General features: G+C 40.2%; 1 long non-coding RNA gene across 2 annotated transcripts; it reads left to right on the plus strand.

Moving 5' to 3' along the window:
• Window positions 1-5,908: 5,908 nt before the first annotated feature.
• On the plus strand, window positions 5,909-8,680 carry LOC134453551 (uncharacterized). 2 transcript variants are annotated; one of them, XR_010035650.1, is made up of 5 exons: window positions 5,909-5,932; window positions 6,434-6,489; window positions 6,946-7,015; window positions 7,229-7,315; window positions 7,692-8,680. It is a non-coding gene; the product is annotated as an uncharacterized LOC134453551 (long non-coding RNA). The 2 variants fall into 2 exon arrangements; XR_010035649.1 differs by lacking the exon at window positions 5,909-5,932 and having other exon boundaries at window positions 6,251-6,489.
• The last annotated feature ends 948 nt before the right edge of the window (window positions 8,681-9,628 follow it).

A 9,628-nucleotide genomic window follows, 5' to 3' on the forward strand; every position in this document is an offset into this window, starting at 1 on the left:
AGTGCGTCGTATCATCAGCTGTGGTTACGCGCTCTGGAAATAATGATAGTTCTGTAATAAGAACGGACTTAACACATTTGATGTGGACAAGTTTTTTGGGTGGTATTGTAGATAGTATTGATGCGAAGGGTGTAGGCATACCGAATTATGTGTTAGCCTAGGCTAAATATTATTTTTGGTGCTTTTGGTACCACCCAATAACTTGTCCTCATCAAATGTGTTAAGTCCGTGCTTATTACAGAGCTATGATTATTTCCAGAGCTCTTAACCACAGCTGATATGATGATGCGACGCACTCGGCAATCTACTTTTGTGGACTTTTGTCTCAAAAAGTTGGCTTGACCATACCGTAGATATTGTCAAGGTACTGGCTTCACAAAACACATTCTGCAGACCTTTCAAGAATACATGAAGGGCTTTGGACACTTCGGTGTATGTGCAAAATGCATCCTTTTGCCTTGATTTTCCTCTAGAGTGACTGTATTTCACCCCAAACATGCAAAAATGAGGGAAACTTGTTCCAACTCCTGATAAATCCTTTCAGCCATGTGTGTCACCCAAGTCTGTTTCCTGTTTGAGTTGCCCAATGCAGCTGGGGGTTCATTTAATTGTGAACATACTAGACCTACCATAATTCCATGTTTCATGTAGTTTTTGGGCTACTTACACAAGTGCCTTAAACAAATACAAACAATTGATGAAACATACAGTATGTGTGATATTCCATACTTTAAAAAACTGTGATGATACAATAAGAAAACCATGGTAAACAACAGAAACATCTGAACTGTTCAAGGGGTTCACATACTTTCAAGCAGCACTGTATCTGGCTCTGCATGGCCTTCCATGGCCCTGATTGAGGCTGGCCAATAGAACATCGAATCTGAACTTTCATTGACTGGTGTTCACATGCACATGCAGGGGTGCTGACAGGGGGTGACAAAGGGGACAATTGTTCCGGGTCCAGGGAGAGAGGGGGGGCATACTTTGTTCCTCATTACATTGGGGGTATTGGGTTGGGGGGCCCTTTCAGATGACTTTGTCCTGGGCCCAGCCAAAGCTGTCAGCGGCCCTGCACACATGTGCTAGTGTGCTTCCAAAAAACAGTACATTAACATACAGAGTGGAATACAAAGAAAATAAAGAATGAGGCTGTGAAATTAATCACTGGTATAATAGCAGTAGTATTATTCAACCCGGACACACTCTTTATCACTGTTGATTAACAGTTATGATTACTGGTTCAATTAATTTTTCAATTAATGGGCCATGCCTGCTGTAGGCTGAGGATATACCTCTGCTTTAAATTCAGTTTTTTATAATTTGGCTGTGTGCAAAGCCCTGTTGAGTCTCTCTCTCTCGCTAAGGAGGTAATGTTTTCGGTCGCATTGGTTTGTCGGTCTGTCTGTCTGTCTGTCTGTCAGCAGCGTAACTCAAAAATGAATTAACGGAAATCAACAAAACTTTGTGGGTTTGTTGATAATGACCCTTGGGTGGTTATCAGGATCACGAATCGGAACCAGACTTTTGACTTTTCAAAAGATTCTTTACCATAGACGACTCCTAGTGACCAGAAATTGAATTGCGGGAACACCACAAAAACAAGGCAGAAAGTCAGCCATTAGTCATTAGTCAGCCATGCCTATATATAGTAGGCCAAACTACTGTTTGCAATTTGCACTAACTTGGCCAGATGTTCTGTATAGGGGTGCATTCCAATATGCGACCTTGTGTCCTCCTGGACCCTCCTCCGTGGAGAAAACAATAAAGTTTCCCCGCTGTCAGCCTAGCCAAAACATTTTTTTGGGGGACTATTCTTCATTCACCATCCAGTTTGCAAATGAGAAAAAATGCTTTACAATTGAGCTCTTGCAAGATATTGGAATATAATGCTGTCATCAGTGATGTCATCATGACATATTACTTCCTGATACGAGGCCACAAGCACAAGTGGAGGATGCAAGGTCGCATATTGGAACGTACCCTAGGTGATGCCCTCCAGTCTCTCTCTCTCTCTCTCTCTCTCTCTCTCTCTCTCTCTCTCTCTCTCTCTCTCTCTCTCTCTCTCTCTCTCTCGCACGCGTGCGCAGTACTTGTTTGTCAATACTACAAGAGAAATGTAAATACACAGCTCCCGAGGCACTTCTGTTTGCCTCGCTCTTGTTTCTCCTCGGGCGTCACCATCCGCAAATACATGAGCTAACGTTACCCAAATGAGACGCACACGCAGCAACACAGGCACAGGCACAGGCACAGGCACAGGCACAGGCACAGGCACAGGCAGGTAAAATGAAGGCAAACCGGAGCAGCAGAGGGGCGTGAAACACGTTTTTATTTATTTTGTGGCCAGTAGACTATGCAGGAGAGGAAAAGGGAGAGGAGGGATGAGGACAGAGAGAGAGAGAGATATGAGGAGGAGGAGATAGAGAAGATGAGTGAGGAAAGAGAATAGGAAAGTAATTGTGAAACGTATGCAGAGAAGAGATGGGAGAGAGAGGGAGAGAAGAGAAAGACAGAAAGAGTGGAAGGTAGCTATGTGAGACACTGAGAAAGAGAAAAACGCTGTGAGGATACAATTACCGGCGAGCCAAACGATGCCAAAAATATCCCGGAGAAAGCGGGACTTTAGGCGGTGCAAGCAAGTCTGTGGAGGGAGAGATAACAGGCAGAGTAGGCAAGGTTCTCTCCTCCCAAGCAGGGCCGCTGACAGCTCTGCCCTGGCCCGGGACAAAGTCATCTAAAAAGCCCCCCCCTGTCGATTTGTACAGTGTAACAAGGACCCAATTCTGGGCCCCCACTTACCGTGGGCCAGGGACAATGGCCCTGTTTTGCCACCCTCTGTCATCTTCCCACTCTGGTCAATCCAGAGCCCTGTGCCAATTGTTTATTTTTTTTATTTTTTGAGAGGCGTGCTCGTTTGCTGCGAGCTGTTTGACGGGTAGGTTGTTTGGAGTCTTCTGTGTTTTTGTCACTCATACACATGTGTGCACACTTACACTTACACTCACACACACACACACACACACACACACACACACACACACACACACACACACACACACACACACACACACACACACACACACACACACACACAAGCATGCATGTACACGGACACGCACACTTACACATGCACAAGCACACAACTGTGCGCGCACTCACTCACTCACTCACACTGCAAAAAACGAAAATCTGTACAAGTGTAATATACTTGAATTCAGCATTTTGGTCTCATTAGACTTGTTTTTGAATGTATTTTCTTGGTAAGACTGACTATTGTTAAGATGAATTGACTTGTTTCAAGAAAATTCATCTTTTTTATCCTACCTAGATAATAAAACTGGTTCTGAGCAGCTTTTTTCTTAAAATAGAACACATACTGACAGAGTCGCATTAACAATTAGACTGTGAGTACATTTTTACTTGTTTCAAGACAATAAGACAATCCAAATGAACCTGTTTTAAGAACTGGCTCGATCTCACTAAGATATTCTAGCTAATCAACTGTGATTGCATAAAAATGAATAGGGCCAATGAGATTTCCATTCAAGATTCATAGCTTTGACATTTCTGTTGTCTGTGCAGCATTTGGCATAGCAATTTCATGATTGTAAATCTGTATCCCATCTCAATGTGTCAAACACTTGAAATTCACCGCAAAATATACTGTAGATGAATCACTAAAATATATTCAAAAAAATAGGGAGTCCCATATCTGTGATTATTGTCTTTCCTAATTGTTACCAAGAAACATCCATTTCAGAGATGATATTCAAAAAATCTAATCTTTGAACTGACATATGCCTCTGACGCCTTGATACCGCTGATGTGTGGCCCAATTCTTTTTCATGAGCAAATATACTGTTTGTTTGATGGGTAGGCTACTTTCGTCAATTTTGCTATGATTGTATTTATTTAATTTTTTTAAGATTGTTTTTGGTCTTTTTTACAACTTTATTGATGACAGGACAGTTTGAGAGGTGGACAGGAGGCGAATGGGTAGAAAGATGGGAAGGGGTCGGCAAATGACCCGGACCGGGAATCGAACCCGGGTCGGCCACACGGCAGACGAGTGCCCTACCAGTTGCCCACGGCAGGGCCATTTTGCTTTGATTTACAAGACATTTGCAGACATTTTATAGGCCTAATTTAATTGAGAAATTTAGAATAAAAAAATAATGCTTTGACTCTAACCTCATGCACACGTGTCTCATCAAAGTACCCAGTGTGAAGGTAAATGTTGCATATAATGTTGTTTAGGGGGCACGTTGTTGTTCAGGATGCTGCTTTTTAAAGATGCTGCTCTGTCTCAGTTTTTGTAAAGTTTCCGTCATCAGAGCAAAAAAGGTTGTGAGTTATTTCACTTAATTCTATGATAAGATGTATAGCATGGTCCTTGCTGCTGATAAAAACAAAAGTGAATATCCTCAGAAATATCAGCATCTGTCAAGACGACATTTTTAGTTTGTTATCTATCATTAGATTCCATCGTTACACTAATTGGACATGTCTTGTATAGGCCTATTAATATGCAAACCTAGGCCTATAGCCTACCTGAAGTTATAACATCTAGATCAATATGATTTGACAAAATAAAGTGCTTCAATGCACGTTTTATTTCCTTTTGCACAACTGCAACAGCAAGGGCAACAGGTTTTTTTGTGTTCATTTAAGGCACACTCAAAAAATGTTTCTGGGTCCTGGTAAATATTAAGAAATATGTATACAAACAATTTAAAGGGACACTGTGTGAGATTTTTAGTTGTTTATTTCCAGAATTCATGCTGCCCATTCACTAAAGTTACCTTTTTCATGAATACTTACCACCAGCATCAAATTCTAAGTATTCAATATGACTGGGAAAATTGCACTTTTCATACATGAAAAGGGGGATCTTCTCCATGGTCCGCCATTTTGAATTTCCAAAAATAGCCATTTTTAGCTCCAAAAATGACTGTACTTGGACCATACTAGAAAATATTTGTTTATTACTTAGTAAACTTTCATGTAAAGATCAAATTTGGCAATAGGCAGCCCAGTTTCAATGAGCAGCATAGTTGCAGTACCTTTTTTGACCATTTCCTGCACAGTGTCCCTTTAAGGAATATTGAAATCATATAAACACCATTTGAACTGTCCGCGTATTAACTTTTAAACAAATAATCTAAACAAATAATGTAGGCCTATGCACTTGAAAAAAGCTCATAATATTAACTGACATGCACATCACACTCCAGAACAGTAGGTGGCAGTAAGAAATGAATCGCCTATTGTCGAAACACATTTTCATTGACAGTATTTATCTTCTTCCTGCTGGCACCAAGTTGTTACCTTATTGGTACAGAAATATTTTACATAAATCAAAACTATATATGTGAAATTCATGCTGTAATTCAGGTGGGATAACAAACAAAAACAAAAAAAAATCACCAAAGGGTAAAACCGGAAATGGAATTACGCCACTTCCTGTTCGTCAGTTGGTCTCCTGCTTTGAAATAGAGCTCGAAAGTCCCGCCCCTTAGTTCCGCGTTTCACGGGACCTCAGTTGACCATCTAACAACATGGTAGCGAGTGAATATCTTCTGATCTCAGTCATGATATGCGCTGGGCTCCAAATATGCTGTTTAAGAGGATAGATAAAGATTATTCAAGCAGAAGTATCAATGTTTTGTTCTGAGGCCGTTGGCATGAAAAATGTGAAGAAACACAGCTTTCTAAAAAGTTTAGGGGTTCATACGAAAAATTAGGCAAAAATATCAGAAACAACATATATGGAGCTCGTGGCACAACTCGAAGGGGATCGAAATGCCATTTTAATACCGCCATTGGATTACATGCTACGATTTTCGGCTAAAAACGCTGTTGAGGTCCCATGAAATCGGGGGAAGTGACGTCACTTTCTAGCTCTATTGAGGCAATCGTTTTCAGCCGGGTAAGTTTCACAATCCGTTTCAATCCTTGTCATCTTTGGCAATATGCTTGTATTAAGACACTATTACAGTCATTTGTGAAGTATACTACGCTATTGTGATGTTTTTGGCGCTTTTGTCTGTATGGAAAGTTAACTGATACGAATATTGTTAGATCATGCTGTGTGATCTGACAAGCTGTTTGTCTTGCATTCAAATATCCACTCTTAAACATTAGATTATCTTGTGCAACATCTTTAGGAGTAAAAAAATAAATAACCTAAAGTGTAATTTACCAGCATAATTATTTTAAACATAATTTAACACCTGCTGCTGTTTAGCTTAGCAGCTAGCTAATGCTCTCTAGCTTGCTATTGCCCTGTAATGCCCCACATGTTACTCAAAATATGTATTATATTTTTTGTAATGGGCGTCACTATTGGCCAGTCCTGAATATCACCTTTGAAAAGCCATGTTTGCCGATATTGTGAGAAAAGGTTCATCTCTGTTTTTCAACTTGACAGATGGTTACCCCCTGTGCTAGTGGAAGATGTGACTTTGAAGACAGTCATTGTAAAAGGTAGGATTTCTGTCCATGTTCAATTGTTTTACAATTTACCCTCTGCTTGAACACTTTACTTACACCAAAGCAAAATGAGGATAAAAATATTTTTTAGCCAATTAGCTGTCATTTTCATGTTGGCATGGTGTCAACAGTTATTTTGTATTGTATGAAATATGGATATGGTGGAAAATATTTTAATTCACTTTAATTTCACGCTGTCTTAAGTGGCTGTAGTCACTTTATTTACCAATATTCTTAAATGGTGACAATATTCCCCAGTCTAAAAAGTGGTGACGATGTATTTGATATGGAAGATTATATTTGGTTGAGGCTACTCTACTCTCCTTGACCCCTGGTCTCAATTTAGGTTTTACAAGAAGTCAGTCAATGCCATTGTGATGTTAGCCCTCATCTTATCTTGTAATTTCTGTAACATCAACTCCAGCAGTCTAATTATGTGTTTTGTCATAGGTGCAAAAGGCTTGTCTAAGATAAGCTGGCAGTCTACACCGCATGGCCTGCGTTGCTGACATTAAGTGAAGTAAGTGTGGTGGTACATTATGTCATAACAGATAGTATTTAAGTGTTGTTGTATGTCTGTCCTGTAGGATGTCTTTGTGGCTTGACCACAGGTGTTGCCCCACCTGCAGGCCCAGAGATAGAAAGACATAGTGACAAGTCACAGGACAGACAGGAAGCACAACACAACTGGGCCTGACAACCATGTAATTTTCTTATAATGTGTCTTTGACAGGTTAATGCAGAGTTCCTGTGCCTGACAGATACTTGAGGAAGCATCTTGGAGGTTGTCAAGGAGAAGGGAGGCGTTGCCAGAAGGAAGGTAGGATAACTCATGGCTCCAGCAGCTAATGGAAACATTGTGTTTGAGTTGCAAACAATCTAATGAAGTTGGGTATTAGGTATTAGAAGGTCAGACATTAGGTGTGGGAGATGCATGGCCCACCTCTAGGTTCACTGACTCTGAATTTTGAACAGTTCTGATTATGGTGTTCACAAACGATCTGCACCCCAATAAAGAGAGCATGCGATAAATGGCACCTGCATATCACTGACAAGCACACTATTAAATGCCCCCTATTAGTGGCCATGATTGTCATTCACTAGATATCAGCATTTTTACATTTAGTGCCATTAAAGCTACATAAAAAGTGTGTGCACAGTGTTAAGCTTTCTGCATTTTCTTTTTCCACCATCAGGACTGGAGTGGCGAAGTGATCCAAAGGCAGACTGCACATCTACGTATATGGTTTGCAAGGAACATCCCGTGCCAGAGACTGTGATGCAAGGCATGGAGCTGTACAGTGAACTCGGAGCATCTCTTGTGCATGTGTGATGCTGTTTGGACTCGGTTACCGGTATATACCCTCAATCTCAACTCTGTGGATTTGGATTTACAATTTTAAGTATCCAGATGAACTGAAATATATGTTCTGGTGAATTTGGAAAATATGCCCAAAAGGTCCAATCACTATAAACTACAGTAAATATGTTGGACACTGGCAATCTCAGGTTCTAAGCCATTGTATAAAAGGACAATCCATCGCATTTCTATTAATACTTTTGTGTGCTGTTCTCTGATCTGAGTTGATGATTTTTTTGTCCTTTTTTGTCTTTTGTCAGCATGGCATTGAGTATCATTGAGGGGCTTTTTTCTAAACATTGGCTATGCAGATTAAAAGATGAGCACTATAAGGAAAGGCGTAATAACGCCTCAGTAGCACTTCATGGACACATTGATATCATAATTAAAAACATTTCTCTCTCCCTCTCCTCCCCCACTTTGAGAAAGAATCAAAGAGTCAAAAGTGCTCCTGCGGGCAGTTGGTTAATTCTAAAATGTCCATTCACAAATAACATCTTTTTCATGAATGTCTAAGTAAATAAGTGAGTAAATAGACACATACTGTTCTGATGAGAGTATGCTTTTCGGCCAAAGATATCTGACCCAAGCGATTATGACATTACTTAGAATTTGATGGTGGTTGTAAGCATTCATGAAAAAGATGACATTTCTGAACAGGCCACATTAATTAATGTGTTACAGTACACTGATAATTTCAGGTTTTCTGTTTAATTTCTGTTTAATCATACGATTATATTGTCAAGATTTTGGTGTTTTATTATCGTTTGACTGCATGTTTGTCCAGCTGATGAAATATTAATAAAAGAAATGTTTTGAAGTTCTTGTCAAGTATATTTTTCTCATACACCTAAACAAGATATTAATTCTACATGAGAAAATAAGTATTCTAGCTAAGAAAATCAGACTAGTTTTAAGACTTTAAATGAGCTGGAAACAAGTAAATTTGCCTTGTTTTAAGCGTCTTGTATGCTTGTTTTGAGCAATAATTTCTTGGAGGACATCTAATTCTAAGCAATAATGACTAATAAAGGAGAAGAAATTGCTTAAAATAAGAGCAAAAATCTTAACAAGCAACAGAAAAATAAGATTTTTATACTTGTTTCAAGTGTTTTTCTATACCTACCGCTTAGATTTTATTTTCTTGTTTTAAGAATTCTTACCAAGTCCAATTTGCTCGCTGCACTGGCAGATTATTTTGCTCAAAATAAGCAATTTTTCACCTAAAACACTATATTTTTTACTTATTTTTTTAGAGGGCTTTTTTGCAGTGCACACACACACACACACACACACACACACACACACACACACACACACACACACACACACACACACACACACACACACACACAAACACACATTCGGAAAAAAAAGACAACTGTGCGGATACAAAAAAGGACACACAGAACGACAGATAGACACAAGAGTTCTGTGAGTGAGTGAGTGAGTGAGTGTGAGCGTGAGTGTGTGTGGGAAGGTTGAGTGTGAAGGCGGCGAGCCTAAAAAAAATATGTCACCTTTCATCCGGCGCCTGTTCCCCCCTCTTTTAAGCTGGGGTGTGCTGCGCACTCAGGTGAGGTGGTGGAGCACAGGGAAGCCAACAGCAAGGGGACAAACGGGTCGGTTGTCCCGGGAATTTGGTCCTGATTAAAATAATGTGTATTTGGTGGGGGGCCCTTTTCAGATGACTTTGTCCCGGGCCCAACCAAAGCTGTCAGCGGCCCTGGTGAAGCACACCGCGGGGCCCCATGTGATGCCGAGCTCGACTTG

This window comes from Engraulis encrasicolus, chromosome 8 (assembly GCF_034702125.1).
Source record: "Engraulis encrasicolus isolate BLACKSEA-1 chromosome 8, IST_EnEncr_1.0, whole genome shotgun sequence".
NCBI classification, from domain to species: Eukaryota; Metazoa; Chordata; class Actinopteri; order Clupeiformes; family Engraulidae; genus Engraulis; species Engraulis encrasicolus.